At 39.6% G+C, this 10,433-nt stretch overlaps 1 long non-coding RNA gene across 2 annotated transcripts; it reads right to left on the bottom strand.

The window, feature by feature from the left end:
• Positions 1–530: 530 nt before the first annotated feature.
• Positions 531–10,059, bottom strand: LOC147996787 (uncharacterized). 2 transcript variants are annotated; one of them, XR_015651057.1, is made up of 3 exons: positions 9,697–10,059; positions 4,700–4,918; positions 531–629 (listed from the first exon to the last, which is right to left on the bottom strand). It is a non-coding gene; the product is annotated as an uncharacterized LOC147996787 (long non-coding RNA). The 2 variants fall into 2 exon arrangements; XR_015651062.1 differs by having other exon boundaries at positions 9,576–10,051.
• Positions 10,060–10,433: the final 374 nt, after the last annotated feature.

The following is a 10,433-nucleotide window of genomic DNA, read 5'->3' as shown; positions in this document are numbered from 1 at the left end:
CAGTCACATGTACTTTGTAAAAGGGGTTCTACGTAAGCACACACTAAGCTTTACTGTGGACTTAGAATTGGACTGATTTTTGCCTGGAATCGTTTTCCCAAACTGTAAATGGGTTTTCAATTTGCTAACAGTGAACCACGTGATATTACACTCTCTGAATTCTGATCCAAGTTGATAAAGTCAGTGTGTACCTGGATTTCTTTCTCATCTTTTAGTGTGGTTCACTTTCCTGTCTCTTACCTGCTGGGGCCTACTCAACAGAACTCTGGCCCCCAAGTGATCTAGAATGCCTTTGACTGAAAACATTATCAAGAAAAGAAATCTTGCAGTAGAAAACAGCTCAAAAGCTTAGAGAACTGAAATTTCTTATGGGGCACCCAAGTTTCGTCTTTCTCAGTATATAAGGCCACACATTACTATGTGTCACTCCAGGTTCAGGAATTCTCACAACATCCCCTGGCCTTCCTGGCCAAGAGGCATGACTGGAGTACAAAGACAAACATTTAGACAAACACTCATACACAAACAAATAGTGAATAAATTTATTTTTATTAAAAAATAGAGACAATTTATACCATAAAACTTATTTCTAAAGCTGGGTATGGTAGAGCATTTCTTCAGTCCCAGTACTGAGGGCAAAGAGGCAGAAAGATCACTGTGAGTTTGTGAACTACATTGTACACACACACACACACACACACACACAGAGTATGGAAAAGAACAAAAGTAAACCATATACATTAAAAAAGTACATTGAAGTGTTGTAACAACACACTCCATCTAAAGGTTATTTCATGTGCTTGCCATCAGTCAGCATATAACCATTTTCAAAAATGAATATTGCCAGGCATGGTAGCACATGCTATTAATTCCAGGACTTTGGAGGCAAATTCATATCCATGCTGGTCTATAAAGTCACTTTCATAGTACAACCCATCTAAAATGAAATTAAATTTTTTTCTTTTTTCTTTTTTTTCGGAGCTGGGGACCGAACCCAGGGCCTTGCGCTTGCTAGGCAAGCACCCTACCACTGAGCTAAATCCCCAACCCCGAAATTAAATTTTTTAAGTGAATATTGTTCTGGTATCTAAAACCGGGAGCAACCATTCAAGTGTAATGTCAATTTTATTTTACAAGTAGGCCAAACTTGCAGTCTCTTCTCAGTTAGAAGAGAGAAGCATTCCTGATTAAATGCAGGGGAGCCTGATTATACTTAAACTCAAGGCTGAGATACATAGGAAATGATTACAAAAGCAGACGTTTTACATTTAATAATTTAGTAAACTATCAACTAGTTCACAGAACACACCATGAAACAACGGAAACAAAGTGTGATGTATAAATCGAAGTATTATTGAGAAAGAACAAATCAAATAAAGTTGACTTTTAACTTGGAACATGATGAATGAAAAACACCGTAGGAAACAATATAGAACTAAATAAAAGTTTAATGGTTTTAGCAGGAAAAGAAAGGGAAAATGTCAACTGTCCTTTAACAGGTATAATTTTCTTAATTTGGGTCTCATTAAGAACCCCATATTACCTTGATCTACTAAGTATACTATAATGTATATCACATATTGAATCTGTAATATATATATATATATATATATATATATATATATACATATACATACATACATACATACACAAAGCTAAACACAGAATTCTGAATGGAGGAATCTTGAATGTCTGAGAACCATTTAAAGCAATGTTCTAAGTCCGGTGCACCTCTAACATGTCAGTGATCCAGGATATTGGGATGGCCAATGGGATGATTTGGTCCGAGTCTATGTGACAATTTTTGTGTGTGCTGTGGATGGCAAAACCAGGGAAATGAAGCTATATCATCCCCATTCGACAAAGAAGATTTGAGTTTCAACACTGGACAACTAACTGGCCAAAGGCCAGTCTTAGCTTGGAGTGAGTTTCTGAGGAAAGTGTGTATGGGAGTGGATGTGAATCCAAGTCAGTGGCCTACGAACTGCTCGAGACAGGTTTCCAGGTTCCTCTATGTTCTGCTTTCTCTGGAGTTCTCCAGATACCCACTCCCCTCTCTATTTTCTGCTCTAAACAGTTTTCCAAGCAGTTCTCTCTCACTATTCTAAAAGATTCTCTGGATAACTCATCACTTGCGGATCATAAGCCCAGTCTTTTATTTTACATATTGATCTAGCCATTTACTCCATGTTCCCACTTCATTACCCTGTCAATTGGCACCCAGTGACTGCAGCCCCTTAATTCTTAGCAGACAGCAAGCATACGTTTTCTTTTAATAGAGCAAAAGAATTCAGAGATCTGCCTCTGTAAGCACAGATGATAAATTAGCTGGGTGGGACCCAAACCTGGAATTACTATTTCTATCACACCTGGGCCTAACCTTGCTCTGTCCCAGGTCAGCCTTGAACTCAGAAATCTGTGTGTGTAGGCATAAAAACAAAAATTTAGCTGGATGGGATCTCTGGCTATTACCACTCCCTACGTTTCTTTATCTCCTTCCTCATCCCTCTGACAAGTTGGCTCAGCTCAGCTGCTTTTGTTCCTTTAGATTCGTGAAACCTCTAATATAGTTCAAACCTCTCATATAGCTCATAGTGCATTCTTATTTTTTGATAAATTGTGCATTTTCGAACCCATGTTTTTAGAGTTCTTTTCCACAGCCTTAAGGGCTGTCCAGAACATCCTAGCTAATGTTACCATTCTACTGAAATATTAGCCTCGTCTTTGCCTTCCAGATTTGGGCTCCTTCTGGTTACCATGGAGTCATTAACGTTAATGGGGGGGTATTCATTGATGGACAAATGTAAAATATTATTATTTACATTATTACATTATTATACAAACAACAACAAAAGCCTTTATACCCACAGCAGCCACTGACACTCATAGAGGCCTTTGTCTGCCGATCCTGTCCCAGGGGCAGGAACCATGTCATTCTGTCCTTACCAGGCAGGACTCAGCAACACCCAGTTATTTATGTCATTGGGTTTTTATTGTGCTTTTGGGTTGCACTGTGCAATGGTTCTTCCTCTTTGGAAGAAACTATGTAACTTCACTTTGATTTTTCAGGAGCCCACAGTTAAGAGAATGGATATATTAAAGAAACAGTGATTCTTTAAAGTGTTGACATTTTTGAAAGAAATAAGGACTTTTAAAAGTTGGACTGTGCTATATCATCATAGAACATAAAATCCTGAGATTAATGTAAAAAGCAAAGGTTAACAGTTGGTAATTGTGTATTTGTTGAGTTGACAAGATGTCAATTATAATGTGTGTGTGTGTGTGTGTGTGTGTGTGTGTGTGTGTAATGAAAAAACTGATCAGTTTTGGGGAAGGAGATACCACAATTCAGAAAATGCATACAACAAATTGTACTGCAGGAAACTCTGTAGTGCAATTTCCTGCATAGTGATTGATGTGCTCACTGTGAACTCTTGGTAGTACTGAGAAGTATTAGAAAGATGGCTGAACATGAGGCTAGGCAGCAATCCAGGAAACAAAATTCTTCCATTGATTTTATTACACTTCCTGGCTGCATGATTTTTGGTCTGCTTCAGTTTCAGCCTTTCTTCCCTACATGATGCACTGTATGCTCTATGTTCAAACCAAATACACATTTTCTTCCATGTGTTGCTTTTAGCTATTCTCTTTATCACAGCCATAGAAAACCATCCAGAGCATGGTCCTTTATTCTGTAAGTGTTGACATGTGAGCATCAAGGTTTGTGTTTGAGGACAAAGGACAAGATTTCATACATTCTTACATTCCTTGCAATGTTTAAGACTTTGCTCTTGTGGTTTCTTATTATGTCTTTCAGGTTAGATGCCCTTGAGTGTTCAGGTATTCTCCCTGATCAAACCTGTATTTCACCATAGGAAAACTAGGAATAAATGTGTGCACTAACATGTCTGTTATGGTTATGGCTTTTGTGCATTCAAATTGTGGACAGAACAATTGTTTGAAAGCACTTTACACACAGAACTATGTTCACACCTGAAGTAACTCACTATTAAGGAAACTTTTTCACACTGTAAAGATTCAAGAAATACACAGTGCATCCTAGTTAATAACACTGTGAGTTCTTTAAATCAAAGAATGAAAGATCCTTTTTTACTGGTAGTAGGTACTGCTGCAAGTTTCCATTAATTATGTCGAGATCATTCACAAATAATTATTTGAATATTCCTTTTCATCCTTTCAGTCCAGGGTAAAAGAGTGTCAAGCACTTCGGTTTAAACCGAGTGTCAAATAAAAACACAAGGCCAGGCCTTTAGGACTTTCCTAAAGGAACAGTTATAAGTAGTGATCAATTCTTTTCCTAGGAACCATGGGTCAAGAAGTACTTTAATATGGCATCGCCAGGTGTTATCGGGAACAAAACCACTATGCTATAATAACCACAAATTTTGTTAATGGTCTGTTTTTTCTAATGTTGTATATTATGGGAGAATGTCATCTTGGCAGCAAAGTTTCATCCCCATATCTTGTTACTTCTCTTTGGGATGTTCATGTGAAACACCAGGTTTCAGGCTTTGTCTTATTGTTAGATATATTGGGAAGGTTATTCCTTTGAAGTTAGAATTTCAATTTTATGTCTGATAACAGCTTTGCCAGATGTGGGGTATGCCTGTCAACAAAGGTGTCTACATACACTTATTTAGAAAGGAAATACATTTAGAAATAATAAAAAAAAGTTTACCTTTGTGACATAAAGCACATAATGGAGCCTTCATTGTAGAAGGAGAATCCTTTTTAACTCTAATGTCAAGTTATGTCGCATCTCATGAGATCTCAGGAGGTGACTTTGCATGTAAAAGCAATGCCCATCGAGTCTTATAACTTAGTTCCTCGGAATCTCGTATGATGGAAAGAGGTGGTTGACATAACATATCCTCTGAGCTCTTCATATGTGGCATTGCTATCAAAGTAAAGAAAAATAAATGAACATAATAAAAAAAAAAAACTCTGAACAGAGTTACTTTCACGGACATCTGAAGCTGCTTAGTTAGAAAGTTATCCAGCAACCTTAGGAAAAATGATTTTTCAAGGGTAGCTGTAATTCAAGTTGAAGCCTCCTCCTCACTTTGGAAGATGTAATATTCCCTCCATCGGTGATTTCCTGATTTGCAAAGGGAAAAAAATTCTCATTTCTGTTAAGGATTTCATTAAAGTCAGTTCATTCCTGCCAGGTTTGCTCCAGTTCTTGGAGACCTTGTCCCTTCTGAATCTTCTCTCCAGACTGAGGCCTCAATGGGCTGACACATGCTCACCTGTGTAGGGAAATGTATCATCTCCCAGTCCTCAGATAATGGGATTGCTTTGTCCCTGTGTCTTTCATCCTATTATCTCTGTCCTTTGGATTTGTCTCATGCTAGTTTTACAGTTGAAGATCGAGTCTTAGGCTAAAGTGTTTAGTTTACTGACAGTGTTCCTATTTTATTGCTTTAATAGTTTACTCTCAACAAGTGGACTATTATGAGTGATGAAAGTGACATCAGCCCCAGGACTGTCAAAGTTGGGAACGGTTAAGCATAGTATTTGTGGCAGTTTGATTAAAAATTTCCCCATAGGGCTGGAGAGATGGTTCAGCGGTTAAGAGCACCGACTGCTCTTCCAGAGGTCCTGAGTTCAAATCCCAGCAACCACATGGTGGCTCCCGACCATCTGTAATGAGATCTGATGCCCTCTTCTGGTGTGTCTGAAGACAGTTACAGCGTACTTGTATATAAATAAATAGATCTTAAAAAAATGCTCCCCATAAGTCCATTTATTTAAATTCGTAGTCCTCAAAGTGGCAATATTTGAAAAGATTTAAAGGATAAGGAGTTGTAACCCTATTGGAGGAAGTGCGTCATGAGGTACGCTGGGAAGTTTCAAAATCCCACAGCCAACCCAGATATTATGAGTATGTGTGTCTGTGTGTCTGTCTCTGCCTCTAATTCTCTGTCCCTATCTTTCTTTCTCTCTGTCTTTCTCCCCTGTCTCTCTCATCCTATAGTTCAAGACATAGACTCTCAGCTCCTTATTAAGCACTATGTCTTCCTAAGTGCCACCAAGCTTCTCACCATGATACTAATGGACTATCTGAAAGTGTAAGCCAGTCCACAATTAAATATAACATCTACATCTGTTTTCCTACAAGTTCTCTTACTAAAGTGTCTGTGTAGGGGGGGTGTATTTTAATTTAGATATGAAATCATTATTTTTCTTCAAAGTTTGATGGACAGAGAGATTTTTAAATTAGTTGCTATGAGCAGCATTGAAAGGGCATGCCAAGGGGTTGGGGATTTAGCTCAGCGGTAGAGCGCTTGCCTAGCAACCGCAAGTCCCTGGGTTCGGTCCCCAGCTCCAAAAAAAAAAAAAAAAAAAAGAAAGAAAGAAAGGGCATGCCAAGAAGCTGGAGTTATGACTTAGTGTCTAAGAGCACTGGCTGCTCTTTCTGAGAACCCAAGTTTGATTCTCAGTACCTACAGGACTAGTAACCATATGTAACTCCTTTCTGTTGAAAGGTTATTATTTTTGGTACAAAAAAATAAATAGAATGGAATGAGAATGATAATTCATACCAGTAAATTGGGGTTGGTCTTAGGAGGTAGGTGGATTTATGTGCTTTATGACTTTGAAAAATTTTGCTAAAGGATACTGAACATTTTTGGAAAACTGGACTATAAATGGCATTGAGTGATGAAAGACGGATGGGCTGTTCTTGTGAAAAAGTGGAAGCATCTTTTGAGACTCTCTCTTACTCTCTATCTCTGTCTGTCTGTCTGTCTCTGTCTCTGTATGTGTGTATGTGTGCATGCACACGTGTGTATGCACATGAATATATATGTTCATGGTGGACTCAAACTAATCACAAGTATTTATTCTAGATCTACTGTGTCATACAGTTTACACTGCCTGATGTAAGTGTTGGGAACTAAGTCTTGTTCTCTGATAGAGTAATGTTTGCATTTGCAACAAGATAGATTAACGCTCAGCCTAGCTAACTAGAGGGCATAGAGACAGTATCCAAATCAACAAAATCAGAAATGAAAAGGGAAGCATAACAATGGAAACAGAAGAAATTCAAAAGGTCATCAAATCCTACTACAAAAGCCTACATGCAACAAAATTGTCAAATTCAGATGAAATAGATGATTTTTCTAGACAGATACCATGTACCAAAGTTAAATATCAGACAATGTATCTAAGCTGTCCCACAAATGCTAAAAAGATAGAAGCAATAATTAAAAACCTCCCAACCAAAAATGCTCAGGGCCAGATAGATTTAGTGGATAATTTTACCAGACCTTCAAAGAAAGCTAATACCAATACTCCTCAAATTCTTTCACAAAATAGAAATAGACAGAACACGACCTAAATCATTTCATGAAGGCACAGTTCTGCTAGCTAAACCACACAAAGACCCAACAAAGAAATAGAACATTAACAAATTTTGCTTATGAGTACAGATGCAAAAATACTCAAGGACCAAGATCACATTAAAACCATCATTCACAATGATCAAGTAGGCTTGATCCCAGGGATGGTTCAACATATGAAAATCCATCAACACAACCCATTATATAAACAAACTCAAATGCAAAAGTCATATGAGCATCTCATTAGATGCTAAAAAAGCCTTTGACAAAATACAGTACCCTTTCGTGTTAAATGTCTTGGAGAGATCAGGAATTCAAGGAACACAACTAAGCATAATAAAAGCAATATACAGCAAACCATTAGCCAACATCAAATTAAATGGGGAGAAACTTGAAGCACTCCCACTTTCTTAGTTAGGGTTTTACTGCTGGGAGCAGACACCATGACCAAGGCAACTCTTATAACGACATCATTTAATTGCTGCTGGCTTACATATAGAGGTTCAGTCTATAATCATCAAGGCAGGAACATGGCAACATTCAGTCAGGCATGGTACAAAAGATATATGACTTCTACATCTTCATCTGAATTCTGCTAGTAGAATACTAGCTTCCGGGCAGCTAGGATGAGGGTCTTAAAGCCCATACGCACAGTGACATATCTACCCCAATGAGGCTACACCTACTTTAACAGGGCCAGACCTTCTAATAGTGCTACTCCCTGGGCCGAGCATAACCACTCCGTGGTACCTGTAGGCTTATTCAAACATATGAGTCTATGGGGAACCATACCTAACCATAGGATAATGTAAAATACATTCAATATAACTTCAAAAGCCCTCATAGTCTAAAACAGTCTCAACAATGTTGAAAGCCTTTTCTAAGACAACATAAGGAGTTGGTATGCCGAGGTCAGGGTCTGAAGCAAAAGGCAAAATGACAAGTTAGTGCCATTTATGATGGAGTATGTGAAAGACGTAAGAAACTTGGAGCAGTTTTTGATTACTTTTCCTTGTTTTCTGATATCTAGAGGTTGGGCAATTGAGACACATTTTCTCTGGATGCTGATAGTACTTACTGGAGATCCTGCTTGATTTTTCATGGTAGAGCTTAGCAACAACTCCTGTCTCCCACTTGGGATTCCATGGGTCTTGTATGTAGAAAAAGTGTCTTGCCTTGTTGATTAAAAAAAATCCACGATTGTAGCATATGCATTTGAAAAGACCAATATGGGCAGTCCCCATATTTGTCTGGCCATTTTTTACAACCATCTTTTGTCTGGTCAAAGAGAAATCAAGTAAAGAGATCATAATATTTAGATGGGATAACCGATACAGGGATGACAGCAATTTGGATCGGTTCCTGGCACTGGGCAATGATGCAGTTTCCTGACCCTTTTGGCAAAGACTGTTATCTGTGGGTGTTACAAGAGGAGCACAGAGAGGGGTTGGAGGGAAGATAGGTAAATGCTTGGGCATAGAGGACCTCTTTCCATTTACCAGACTGCTGGCAGTATGTATGAAGATCCCGAAAGATTTTTGGATCAGATGTGCCATTATGTGGACATTTGGAGCCACTGTCTAACGGGTACTGAATCCAGACCTTATTGCATATGTGTATTAGTTTTGATGCCCTCAAGTCGGGTGTTCACTTCAGAGATCTGAAATTTTCCAGGAGTCATCCCAGCCATTGGGGAGATGGTTATTAAATTAATCTTACTGGCATGAACATTAAGCTAGATGTGTAAGTTGTCACCTAGACTCTCTAAGACCATGTACTTCTGTATCCAGGCTTGGGAGTTTCTTTTTTTTTAAAAGATTTATTTATTTATTTTGTATATGAGTACACTGTAGCTGTCTTCAGACACACCAGAAGGGGATATCAGATCCCATTACGGATGGTTGTGAGCCACCATGTGGTTGCTGGGAATTGAACTCAGGACCTCTGGAAGAGCAGTCGGTGCTCTTAACCACTGAGCCATCTCTCCAGCCCGGCTTGGGAGTTTCTAAACGGCTGCAAGAGCCCGGAAGTGGGAGGGGATCGAGAACTGCTTCTAAGGGAATTTTCGCTCAAGGGTCCAAGTCTTCCGTTGTATGTCAGCTAGAAGGCTGGTCATAAGGACCGTGTTTGTGAAGCATTAACCCTTTCATCCCATAAAGATTGGCCATGCCCTACTTCGGAAATCAGGGGTCTTCCCTGCCAACTCCTTACCAATCTGCCGATGTTTGTGCGAGAATTTTAAAACCGTATCGTTGGTGTAGGCCTGTCCGACAACGTAACCCTGTGGCAAGAGCTAGCACCAAGTGGTGGACCAAGGCAGGCAGCAGCTTACTTAGTAGAAGTCTGGATGTCCTGCGTGGTCACGTGCAACAGCAACTCACATGGTGGAAGTCTGTGAGTCTCGCAGTGGCCAGGAGGAGGTTCTGTGGGAGAGACGTGCTAGCGATGGTGGACTGGGCCCACGGTGCTGGAAAAATGCAGCAGCAGTCAGTCACTGGGACCAGGCACAGTGTGAGGAGATCCCGGAGTTTTGCACCAATGTTGTGATAGAATTGCAGTTCGCGTCAGGACAGACCATACCAGGCCACAAGGAGGAGGTTTATTGAGGATGATGGGAGACCAGTGTAGGTAAGAGAGAAAGAAGAAAGAGAAGGGGAAGGGGGCAGGAGAGGGTCTGCCTTTTATTTAAACTGTGACGTAACTACTCCCAGGTGAAGGTGGGAGCTGAACCAAATGTATGCTGGGAATGTATGGCCATCGCCATGGCAACAGATGCGCAGGTCATTGTCACCTGAAGGTGGTGTCACTGCTGGAGGAGAAAGTAGTTTCTTATATCAACATTCACAACCCCCTTTCCTACTTTTCTCCCCTGGAAACTTACTTACTTTCTTTTCTTTTTTTTTTTTTAAGATTTATTTATTACATATAAGGACACTGTAGCTGTCGTCTTCAGACACACCAGAAGAGGGCATCAGATCTCATTACAGATGGTTGTGAGCCACCATGTGGTTGCTGGAAATTGTACTCAGGACCTCTGGAAGAGCAGTCAGTGCTCTTAACTGCTGAGCC

The sequence above is a fragment of the Rattus norvegicus genome, chromosome 1 (genome assembly GCF_021556685.1).
Source record: "Rattus norvegicus strain SHRSP/BbbUtx chromosome 1, alternate assembly SHRSP_T2T, whole genome shotgun sequence".
Lineage (NCBI taxonomy): Eukaryota > Metazoa > Chordata > Mammalia > Rodentia > Muridae > Rattus > Rattus norvegicus.
This window is presented reverse-complemented; position numbering and strand designations above follow the sequence as displayed.